Source organism: Mastomys coucha, unplaced genomic scaffold, assembly GCF_008632895.1.
Source record: "Mastomys coucha isolate ucsf_1 unplaced genomic scaffold, UCSF_Mcou_1 pScaffold15, whole genome shotgun sequence".
Lineage (NCBI taxonomy): Eukaryota > Metazoa > Chordata > Mammalia > Rodentia > Muridae > Mastomys > Mastomys coucha.
Genome location: NW_022196897.1, coordinates 57,209,073 through 57,222,349, shown reverse-complemented (window position 1 = coordinate 57,222,349; position 13,277 = coordinate 57,209,073). Strand labels below are relative to the sequence as shown.

General features: G+C 40.2%; 1 pseudogene; it reads left to right on the top strand.

Annotated features, from left to right (window-relative positions):
- Nucleotides 1-11,977, top strand: part of LOC116090285 — a 44,205-nt pseudogene extending 32,228 nt beyond the window's left edge.
- Nucleotides 11,978-13,277: the final 1,300 nt, after the last annotated feature.

The window sequence follows — 13,277 nt, the reverse complement described above, 5'->3', positions numbered from 1 at the left end:
AAGTCTTCATGGTGGACATATTTTAAGATTTTCCCCTCCTCTAGCTTTTTCTTCTGAGTGTCAGCTCTTGGCAGGCTGCCAAAGGCTTCTGAAAGCTGCTTTGCCTCCTGCCCACTTCACACCAGGAGAAGGAGGCGAGATGACAGGGAGTCAGTCTGCAGCTTCAGAAGAGTCGCTTTAACTTGTTTTGATGACAGGGGAATGTAGAGAGCAGTCAACACTCCATAATGTGCTGGCCGGCCGGAGAGACTCAGCAACAGGACAGAGGACCCTGCAGCAGGGCAAAGTAGACTCACATGTTTTACACCCAATATACTCCAGCTGATCTATTTGCTGGTATTCTTTTTGCTGCCTTTAACAAAGCACAAACCTTGTTTTACTAATTATTTTGTTTCTTGAGGCAGGGCTTTATCATATAGTGCGGGCTAGCCTAGAACTCAGTATGTAGAACTGGCTGGTCTTGAACCCCAAGAAATTGCTCTTGTCTCTGCCTCCCAAGTAGCGGGATTACTGGCTAGAACCACACCATACTGGGTTTCAGAGATTCTATTCACTGCTTCTGAGATAACACATCTTCATTCTCTCTCTCTCTCTCTCTCTCTCTCTCTCTGTCTCTCTCTCCTTCTCTCCCTCCCTGTCTGTGTCTCTGTCTCTCTGTCTCTGTCTCACTGTCTCTCTCTCTCTCTCTCTCTTGCTTTGTCTTTTCAGGACAGGGTTTCTTTGTATAGCCCTGACTGTCCTGGAACTTGATCTGTAGATCAGGCTGGCCTTGAACTCAGCTATCTGCTTGTCTTTGTCTCCTGAGTGCTGGGATTAAAGGTGTGTGCTACTACCCAGCATGAACCATCTTTTCTTTTAACTATTGACTAAAGGTGACTTGTCTAACTAGTTAAGACTCCAGTAATTGAATTGTGACTCTCTCTGGATAGCTTTTTTTTTTCTGTGTGAAAGCTTATTTTGGAGAAAGTATTCATTTGGAGCCTATTGCAATACTGAGTCACAGCTGAACCAGACAAGGGCTCCCCAAGAGTTTATCTACAGTTGGACCCCAAATGTCAGCTGCAAGGGAAACAGTGATAAGCAAAGATAAAATACAAATTAATGTTAACAATGTATCTATTTCATGATTTTCCTCTCACATTATTTAATAATACTTAGCATTTATAGGATGCTTTTCATCTTCAAAGCACTTTACAAATGCTAGCTAATTAACAAGGTAATGAGGCCTGGATCATAATGTTGCAGTAGCTTTCTCTTGCTCAGACTAGAAAGAAGAAATAGAGATGTATGTATTCATCCATTTTTAAAAATAGCATTAGATGGGGCTGGAGATTTTGTGAATCAGACATTCAGGCAATTTATCTTCTAAGTATACCTTATGTCTCTGTTAAAAAAAAATCCTGGGCAATTCAGATCATCATCAATTTGATGAATGGTCAAGGTTTTCCCGTCTGGCTGGTGGGTGGCAAGCTGGCTTTCATGTCAACCTCCCTTGCTCCTCTTCCTGGTGATTTTCACCATGGTTTCTCTCCTTATGTATAGTATCATGGCAGGTTCTCAAAGAAAGGCATTCACTGTTAGGAATTAAAGATAGATGCCTATTTAAAATCCAACCCTCCCTCATTTTTACTTGAACAGAACCTTGAATGAAAATACGTGAGAACAATTGATTGTTTTAAGTTGTTCTGTACAATGATGGTAAGGTAGCAATATTTGAGAAGGACACACACACATACACATATACACACACATAAGCACACATATACAAATATACACACATAGTCACACATATACACACACATACATATACACATATACACACATAAACACATATACATACATATACACACATATCCACATATCCACACACACACACACATAAGCACACATATACACACATAAATACACATATGTATGCATATACACACATACATACATACACACATAAGCATACATATACATATATCCATACACATACATACACACACACACAGACTGAGTCTATGGACAGTCTCTGATGTTATGTAAAGTCCTAATAAGATGATTTTAAAAAGAAAAGAGTACTATTTAATAGATGCAAAATAGATACTACTAAAAAATTAAGTTGCAAAAGAAAAAGTCATGGTTAGTGGTACAATTACATTATAAACAAATTAACATTTCCTTTCTTCTATATGAAAATGTTTCTAGGCTCAGAGTCTGAAGGCAGCTCTTTCAACTTTAATTCAGAAAAGCTAAGAAAGTTAATCACTTTTCATGTTTATTATACATACATGCATCTATCTCTATGTGTGTGTATGTGTGTATTTGTGTGCTTGTGTGTATGTATTACTTTTCATTATTGGGGACTAAACCCAGGCAAGCACTTTGGCACTAAGCTATTCTACAACATGGCATAAGATTGTGACAATTAAGAGAGAATTTTATGTAAGCCACCTAGAACCTAAAATGTAGGCAACTGCTTGGATGGTGGCGCTGGTTTCTGATGCACCATGGCGATAGACAGTTCCACTGCGCATACTCAAAACCCCTCCCGAGCCGGGTGCATGCTAATGAGGCGATTGCCGGAGGACCAATCCAGGAGGGCCAAGAGAGCTCGGGCTCGGGTATATAAGCAGCGTTCGCTGGGCAGCCGGGGCCATTCCACAGAAGCAAGAAACCTGAAAGAGCTGTAACGCCAAGAAACCTAAAAGAGCTGTAACGAAAAGGAATTCCTGAGTAAACCGCGTGAGAAGGAGCCTCAGTGTTCTGTCGTCAATGCGGCTGGTCAGCGAAGTGCAAGACACTAAAAACTGTCTAATAAGAGAATTCTAATTCAACAAGGATTTTCCTATTTGTTGAAGGCTTTTCTCCTTTGTCTACAAACCCTAACCACAAGGTTGTCAGCTTCAGCCTGGATCCTCTAGCCTCCTGAGACTTAGGGAACATGCCTGTATTATTTGGAAAAAGCCAGATAATGAATAGAAGGAACGAGAGGGCAGTAATGCAGGAGACAGGCAGGCTTCTGGACCTTTTGGAGTCTTTATCCATATGTCTTCCTCATCGTAAGGAATGACCAAAGAACAGTGCCAGCTGGATCCATGAGTGGTCATCAACTCTACAGCATTGTGGAGACATGGACAGATCTAACACAGAATACCTTGCCACTGTAGGACTAGTTTCCCCACAGAAACAGGTTGCACACCCAACTGGCCATGACATAGCTGGATCAACTGAAGCTCACAATGTGCTGGCCAGGTAGATCTGCTTCTGTCACCATGACCTTGTCACCAGCCTTTTATCCCTAAGAATACCTTCGCTTCTGAGTCAACATGGTAGCTTCAATCTTCAGATGGGGTGAAGGAAGAGCCAGGAAAGAGAAGAGACAAAACTGGATGTGCTTCATGTAACCATTTTGTGTATCCATTCCTTTTCCTGTCTTCTTGTTCAAATAAGCAGTGCTGTCCAAGCTGAAGAGTTCTCCTAATACATACAAGTCTATTGCTTTGAGAAGAATCACTTCCTCTATGGATGATGCAGACATGAACTGATTTCTCCTGATGGTTTGGTTCCAGGATCAAACTGTCCCTAATACCAATCCTTTAGTCTCAATGCTCACATTGCTATCTGATTTATAGCTGGACATGAGCATTTTTTTTTCACCTCGGCCTAGGTATAGAAGCAATAAAAAGACAAAAAAGAGACCAGCGCACAGAAACACACCTGCCCCTCTAACCTGCAGAAGTGAGAGTGGGCATCTGGTAGAAGCTCCCTTCTTCAGAGAGAGGTGTCAGATGAGAAGAGGTTCTTGGACTCTAAACCCAGCTTACAAGAGGTCAGACTAATGACTATTATGCCAGTATTTCTCCAAGTGCCCCTTGGTACACAGAAGCATCTGGCCCCTGGCCCACCCAGAGCCCAGGTGTCAGAGTATTGGTCCATTATTTTTATTGAAAAAAAAAAAACCCAGATTCCACACATACCCTTGCACAAGATATGAGACCACCTGCTGTCAATCCTCAGGGATGAATTCACACATCTTCAAATCTGAGGGAACTAAAATATCAGTTCAAGCATGTGTGAAAAATACTGACATTCTTTGCATCTGTTGACCAAAGGGGCACAGTATATTCCCGAGGGTCACTTAGCTGAGAAATTAACCAAGTTAGGGGTTCATCCCAACCACCCTTTAGTCACAACTTGTCTCTTCTGTGTCAAGCAGGTCACATGTAGATGCATACACCCAGTTATATTTTTGAGAAGTGTATTAAAAATGAAATTAGCTGGGCCCTTCAAAAATATATTAATTACCTTTCTGTTGCTGGGCTAAAACTCCATGACTAGAAGCAGCTGGCAGAAAGAAGAGTTCATGGTTCCAGAGGGATAAAAAGTTCATCATGACAGGTAGGCATGGCAACAAGCAAAGAGAGTGAGCCAGAACTGACACAAGGCTTTAAACACTCCAACCTGGCCTCTAGCAAAGCCATATTCCTCCCTCCCCACCTCCCCCCGAACATAACTGACCAGGGACTAAGAGTTCAAACATCTGAGCCCAGTGTCTGGAGGACATTCTCATTCAAACCCCTAAAGTGAAAATAGTCAAACAGGTCTTAAAACATCGACACAGTGTGAAATGTTTATCTATCCAGTTACTTAACCAATTAGGTTGATCAATAATCAGGTGTTGACATTATTGAGCTGTCTTCAATGCATCCAGAGACTTATTCCTCTGAGTGTGATTTGATTTGGTGCTGTGAGCAAGTCATTATACAAACATGAAAGAACACAGGAGAAAATATTTTCGACATCTCTTGAAAAGTCTTCATTTCCCACAAATCTGACTATTATATCCTGCGCATTAAAAAATAATGGAATCCCTAAACATTTACTTTAGGGACAGTCTCCGAGCTTTGAAATGTCTATAAAATGGTGTAGGTGATATGTAAACCTCTTTCTATTGAAGGTCGTATATTACCATATACTGCCCTGAGCAAGTCACTTTTCAGTAACTAATTATTAAAAAGAGCCTGAAGCCTGACTTTTCAGTTTGCCATGTCATCTCTTTCTTAAACACCGAAAAATATCATCCCTCCCATCTCTGCTCTAAATCTCAATCATGAACTTTCTTTTTGATTTCTGATGGTTTCCATTCTAAAAATTTGGACAGTCATGAAACTGCCTTGGATTGCTTTTCTTTCTTATATCCCCAAGTTTCTGAATGGAATAATCTCTTGCTGCTGGAACCTGAAATGCTTGGTCCAGGCACCCAGTCAATATACTGCATAAGAAGATTCCAACTCATTTCTTTTTCATGAAGCCATTTTTAATGTACCCTTCCTGTCTTAGTTTGGGTTTCAATCCTGCAAAGAGACCCCATGACCAAGGCAACTCTTATAAGAAAAACCTTTAATTGAGGCTGGCTTATAGTTTCAGAGGTTTAATAGTCCATTACCATCATCATGGTAAACATGGCAGCATGTAGGCACACATGGTGCTAGATGAGCAAGAATTCTATACCATTATCCAAAGGCAGTTGAAGGAGCCAGGATTCCATACTGGGCAGAGCTTGAGCACAGGAGACCTCAAAGCCCATCCCACAATGACATGCTTCCTCCAATGACCAAGCCAGCTCAGTCAGTCAATGGGTTCTCCAGGGAGGAAGCAAGGATTGAAAAGAAAAAGGTGGTGCATGCCTTTAATCTCCAGCACTTGGGAGGCAGAGGCAGGTGAATTTCTAAGTTCAAGGCCAGCCTGGTCTACAGAGTGAGTTCCAGGACAGCCAAGGCTACACAGAGAAACCCTGTCTCGAAAAGACAAAAAAAAAAAAAAAAAAAAAAAAAAAAAAAAAAAAAAAAAAGAAAGAAAGAAAAGAAAAAAGACAATTAGACAATATTGTAACACGACCCCAGATAATTCTGAAGTTGAAGCAAGTTTATTTTTTCCAGTCTGCTTTTATACCATTCTAAGAACAAGCAAAGAATAAGGTTAGTTCTAGGTCAAGGAATAAACAAGGCAATAAACAAAAACAGTGAAGGAACAGACAAGACAATAAACAAAGTCCTGTGGTATTTAGGGACTTATCAAGATGGTCAAAATCTTGAGCCTACTTCTTTGTCCTAGCCCAGTGTCAAAGATTTGCCTGAGCCTACTTCCCTGTCCTGGCCCAATGTGAAATTCTTGCCAAATTTCTAGAAGTGGCCCCAAGAGCTCTCTACACTCCAACAAGGCCATACTTTCTAACTGTGCCAACTCCCAATGGGCCAAGCATTCAAACACATGCATCTATTTGAGTCATACCTATTTAAACCACCACACTTCCCTAGATCTCCAACCTGTAATGTGTGAAGGACAGTTCTTCAGACATGAGGGCTTCACACTTCTTTCCACTCAACTTTTATTTGTTCAGCTTTGTGTTCTTTTCCTGGTATTTTGCTACACCACCTGATGAGTCCTCTAGGTGATCTTGCCTTTCTCTTTTCCTCTGTATATCATTGACAATAAGTTCTCAGCTCTGTCCATGTTCAGCTCTGTTCAGTTCTCCTGAACAAAATCTTTTTCGTTTTCTTATATCCTAGTTGGATCCAAACTCCTCAGCACAGTCTCTGGAATCCTCCATGTTGCTTCTTCAGTTTTACCTTTTGTTTAAGGTCTATGTTTCTGCCAATCTACATCAGGAAGTGAATTTTCTAGCTGCCTCATTTGTTTGGTTCTGCCTTGACATTTTGAACTGTTTGCATAGGGCTATCTTGAATGTGTGTGCAATAGACGGGTACTTTCTCTAAACCACACCAAAGACTCCACGGCAGTCCAGGGACACCCCTGATGGGATGGCCATTGCCCATTTCTTCTCTACTGACAATTCAAAATTTGGGTTAAATGTGTCCTTCACAACATACTTGCTTCTGGCCCACTCCTGTTCTTGTTTTCCAATTCTTACTGTAGATATCTGTGCTTGTCTTACTTTTCTTCAGTGCCATAAACTATTGGAAGAGCTCAACAACATCATTCCTAAACACTGTGGACAGAAAAAGGGTTTCCAGACCCTCTGTTTCTGGGGCATACTCTTCCTGCCCCTAGCCAGCACTGACTAGGAAAGGTGAGGTTCTCATCCTCATCTGCCCAAGGTCCCTGGTCTCCTGCCTTCAGGACACGTATTCATCACTCTGCCCACTCAACTACCAGGCAAGCAGAGAGATCTGGAACTCCCAGTAGAGGTATAGCTCCCCTCAGGGCACCTCATAAGACAACCCATAAGACAATACCCTCTCTAATCCCCTTTACATACCTTGGCCATCGGGCATACTCTATAACCAGGGAAATGTGCCACCCACACCTGGCATACACAAACAATGCTTCTTACACATCTAGCTTATGGAGTTAGAGGTTGTGGAGTCCCCAGCTTCCATGTATAAAACATGATTCTAATTATCAGAGAACATGTGGAACCACTTCTGGAAAACTCCCATACCCTACTGCACTGATACTGGTTTAAAAGATCAGAGGTCTTATTGTAACCCTTCCCTCCACAAAGCCATGGCCACCTTCATCAATACCTTTCATGAATCAACACCAAGTCTCTTCACAGCTGAACCTTAAGCAACCAAATCTAGCCAAGACTCATGAAGCAGAACTACCAAGCACCAAACAAACCTAACTCAAGAGTGCTAGGAAGTCTCAATAATCACATGTTAGACAAGCAAATCCCAGCATCAACACACTAGGATTATAAAAAGCCACAATGGAAAATGACCAATTCCATGGTAATGGCTTCCAATGACCGTGACTTAGATGACATTCTAGGCAAAGAATTCAAAGGAATGATTATAAATATGTTCAAGGATTCCAAAAAGGACATTAACAAACACATGAAGGAATTCAAAGGGGGTATGAATAATCTCCTGAATGAATTCCAAGAAAACACAAACAGCTGAACACAATAAGAAAATCAAATCAGAATGTGAAAAGAGAATTCAACAAAAAAATAAAAATATTGGAGAACAAACTGAAATGATACTGGCAATGGAAAACTCAATAAACCAAATTAAAGACTCACCAATAGAATGGGTCATGTGGAGGCCTGGATATCAAGGTGTGAGACTAACCTAAAGGAATTAGGTTATTCAGTTAAAGCCAAAGAGAAATTAAAGAATATGTATGAATAGAACATACTATTCTGTGAAACACTAGAAAAAGACCAAAAATTATGAGTTATGAGCATGAAAGGAGAACCACATGCAAAGGCATAATATTTTCTTCTTTCTTCCTTCTCTTCTTCCTTCTTTTCTTTTTAAAAATATTAATTTTTTACTTATCTTATGAATATAAGTACACTGTTGATGTCTTCAGACACACTAGAAAAGGGCATCGAACCCTACTATGGATGGTTGTGAGCCACAATGTGGTTGCTGGGAATTGAACTCAGGACCTCTGGAAAAGCAGTCAGTGCTCTTAACCACTGAGCCATCTGTCCAGCCCCCATAGATAGTAGTTTTAATAAAGCCAAAGTAAAGAAAAACTCCTACTCTTGGGAAAGAAATGCTCATCCAGGTACAAAATATAAACAGAACTCCAAATAGTGAGGACCAGAGAAGAAATACCCCATGCCATATAATAGGTAAAACATCAAATATCCAAAACACCACCAACAAAAAGGGTATTGAAGGGTGAAAAGAATAAGGCTCAATGCAGGCCTAACAGTATAATAGCCAATTTCTCAATGGAAACTGTAAAAGCCAGAAGAGCTTGGAACAACGTACTTTAAGTCTTGAAGATCATAGATGCTAATCCAGACTACTATACCCAGCAAAACTGTCATATTGGAGAAAGAGAAAATTTCCAAGGTAAAAGCCGACTAAAGCAATTTATGTTACTAAGCCACTTACAGAGAATACTGGAGGTAGTACCACAAATGGAATAGAATTATAAACACATCCAAGAAGCTACAAAAAAAAGAAGATTTTAAGCAAATGAACACTAGGAAAATAGCAAACACTACAAAATCAACAAAATGATGGGCCTTAATACACACCTTTCAATACACCTCTGAATCTCAACCAATTCAACTTATCAATCAAAACACATATACTAGCAATATAGACTAGAAAACAGAATCTTGCTCCTTTTTGATGCCCAGAGAATCATGCCACACCAAAGACTGACATCACCTTAATGAAAGGATTGTGAAAGGTATTCCAAGTATAGGGGACCAAGAAACAAGCAAGAGTCACTATTCTGATATCTTAAAGTCAACACCAGTAGAAAGAGATAAAGGTCATTTTGTGTTATTTAAGGGAACTGCCCCAGTTTGAATGAGACATATTTTCCATAGTCTCATGTTAGTCTAAGTTAGTCTCAGTCTCCATTCTCCTCTTCCTTTTTGCATTGATCCAGGCTCCACATGGTTCATTTAGGGGGTCCCCAGTAAGCTAAGGCTCGACAGAGTCTTTCATGGTCATGGTACTTTATCAGAAAAGTAATTAATACAGGGACGATCCTTCAAGACATAACATATCTAAACATATATGCACAACTACAGGTGCCCTCAAGATCATAACTCAAGTAATACTACTAGAGTTAAAGCCATAGATGAACTCCAGCACTGTGATAGTAGGTGACATCAGTACCCCATTCTTACCAGTAGGAAGGTTATTCAGGGAAAATTAATAAGAGCAGAGCAGACATCATAGATTATCTTAATCCAAAGAAAGACAAATTGGGACATTATGAGAATACATTCATATGTTAACCAGTGTGAGCATTGACATTTAGAAAACAATTTGAACACAATGTAAAATGATACCATCATATAAGAAAGTTATTTAATGCAAAAATACAAGATTGGTTTAACATGAGAAAAGTAATGTGATTTGGGTAGATCAGTGATAGAGTGCTTGCCTAAAATACATGAGGTTCTGGGCTCAATTCCTTGTAGTAAAAAAAAATAAAATTAAAGAGAGAAAATGAGTGTAACTATCCTAACAAAATAAATGATAAAAATCACAGGATTATTTGATTATACAGTGGATAGGTATTTCATAAAACTCTGTCACTTTATAAGAAGAGCCCTTTCTTTCTCTCTTTCTTTCTTTCTTTCTTTCTTTCTTTCTTTCTTTCTTTCTTTCTTTCTTTTCTTTCTTCTTTTTTTTTGTTTTGTTTTTCTTTTTGTTTTTTGTTGAGACACGGTTTCTCTGTGTAGCCCTGTCTGTCCTGGAACTCACTCTGTAGACCAGGCTGACCTTGAACTCAGAAACCCGCCTGCTTCTGCCTCTCAAGTGCTGGGATTAAAGGCATACTGCACCACTGCCCAGCAGAAAAGCCCTTCTTAAGATTGGGAATGAACAATAAATGCCGTATAATAGGAAAACACTGAGGATTTCTCTTTGGGATTAGGAAAGAGACAAGAGTACCACCCATCAACCTTCCTACTTTAGTACTTGTTTAGTTTAATACTTAACTGGAAAGCTCACTCATTTAATATAGCAGTCAGATCCTTTAAAAGGGTCCAGATTCCTAGCCTCTACCTGTATCTGCCCTGACCAATGTCACTAACTTTGCATGTTCTCCAGTCACTCACTGAATCTGGGCCATACTTGTGATTTGCTTTGTTTACAGGAATATGGTAGAATTGACACTGTGCCAGCTCTGAGACAGCCCCACCACCCCTCCTTGCCTCCTCCCTCCTTTCCCAGATCTCTTATATTCTGCCACTGCCTGACCACGTGTACCCACTAAGCTGACCCGGCTCTCTCTGCTGTAGCCCAGTGTGAGAACTCCCCAGATTGGCCAGGCTGCTTAGCTGTTCTGCAGCTAATTGCAGATAGACACATGACTAGCTAAAATCAATAGCGATATTCAGATACCCCAGAGACTTGTGAGAAATATGTGCTTGTTTGGAGGTAGACTGTAAAGTAACAGCCAAATGATACAGGCAGTAACTCAAGACTATCAGGCAAGAACGAAAATTGATGATTACAGATGAGTGCTTGCCTAAAATACACTTGTGTGTATAGAAAACCCAGCAGTTTCTATAGACATGATTAAAATGAGTGGGTCCACTTAGCAAAAAAACAAAAACATTTCCTTAAAAACAAGTAACAAATAGAATTTTTTTTTCTTTTTAAAAAATCCCAAAATATTTTAGAGGGCTTAAGGATGAGTCAATGGTCCAGAGCACTCATTGCCCTTGCCCAGGATTCAGTTGGCTTCCCAACTCCCAAGTGGTAGCTTACAACCATATGGAACTCCGTTCCAGGGAATCTGATAAATCTTTTTCTGGTCTCAGTGGGCATCATGCATACTCATAGTATCGGACATATATGAAGGCAAAACATACATAAATGATAGAGATTTAAAACAGTATTTTAAATAACAGTAAATTATACAAGGTGCACAGAAATAAAACTAATGAAATTGCTAAAACATTTTTCCTGTATGATTTTTTAAAATCATTACAGAGAGAAGAAACATTTGGATAAAACAAAAGGTTACAAGAACTTCAAGATGGCGTCGCTTGTGCCATTGAAGGAGAAGAAGCTCATGGAGGTTAAACTTGGAGAGCTGCCAAGCTGGATCTTGATGCGGGATTTCACCCCCAGTGGCATTGCAGGAGCCTTTTGGAGAGGGAATGACTGGTATTACAACAAATACATCAACGTTTGGAAAGGTGGCCTCTCGGGGATTAACATGGTACTGGCAGCCTATGTGGTTTTCAGCTACTGCATTTCTTACGAGGAACTCAAACATGAGCGGTGACGCAAGTACCACTGAAAGAGGGGTCGCTGGAGGGCACCGCATGGCCAAGCATAACTGCCTGCCCCACTCCGACCTAGGAAGAATTCAACTGGCTGAACCGTCATACCCTGACTGAGAACTAGTGTACAATAAAAGGTGACTGGTTCAAAAAACAAAACAAAACAAAACAAACAAACAACAAAAAACAAAAGGTTACAACCACATTTGTGGATTGAAAAGATTCCTATAGTGGGCCAGGTGTAGCGGCACATGCCTTTAAGACAGAGGCAGGTAGAACTCCTTGGTAAAGCCAACTTGGTTTATATAGTGAGTTCTAGGACAACCAGAGCTATGCAGAGACCCTGTCTTAAAAAAACCAAACTAAGCCAAGCCAAACCAAACAAGATGATAAACAAACAACCCAAGAAAGCAAAACCAAAAGATCCCTTCAGTGAAGATGTCCATTCCTTCCAGTTTGCAGATTCCAGATAATTCCAAAGTCATCTCATTTGTTTTTCTACCCAGCCATTGACTACAAAACAAAAAAAGGCCAGACTAATGAAGTATCCTTTGAGAGAAAAGGAGTGTAGAGAATTTGCTCTTTCCTATGCTAGAGTGTATAGTAAATGCATATTACTTAAGAGGAAGGTAGATATTAGAAAAGTGGATAGAATTTAGAATCTAGAAACAGACTTAGAGGCACTTGATTCATGTAATGTTAGTGTTTTAGAGCGCTAGGAAAGGCCTTCTCACCAAACAGGGCCAAAGCAGTCACTGTCTGTGTCAAATGCATAAGTGTTCTGGTTGAGTGGAATGGAAGGGAGAGAGGAGACCATCACTATGAGGACCTTCTGAAGGCAAATACCTGTGGTACTTCTAACTCAAATGGAAAAAGACTAACAAAGTGTGCTATTAAAATTACACATTTACCATTTTCCATCAAAGGCATCTTAAGAGACCGAAAAGCAAGCCACCTCAAGGAAAAAGTATTTGCAATGCATCACCAAATGTGTGTGTATGTGTGTGTGCGTGTGCGTGCTCATGTGTTTTCCTTAAATTACATAAAGCTAATCCAATTAAAATGGGTGGGTCTATCACAAAGGAATTTATCTAAGACGGCTACAAAGCACATGGAATTTTTCAGCATCACTATTAATGAAGGACATGTAAGCTATAGTCACAGTGAGATTCTAATAGAGATGAATCAGAATTCCTAGATGAAAAAGTCTCTAATAGTACGAGTTGGCATGAACGCAGGACAACCGGGGACACTGTTAAGTCACTAGTGGCATTATAGATTGGTCCAGCCGCTCTAGAGAACAGTTGGCAGTGGCTAGCCAAGTAAAGAAGCACATGCTTTACTGCATTTCAGTTCTAATCCTAGGATCATGGCTGACAGAAAAGCATGTGAGTAGATACCAGTAGACATACACGCAGTGATGCTCATAGCAGCAATTTCCAAAATAGCCCCAATTTGGAAACAACTTACATCTTCCCATTAAAGGAATAGCATTGTTAGTTTTCACACACTAGAACACTACACACTCATGAAAACACCCAAGTCATAT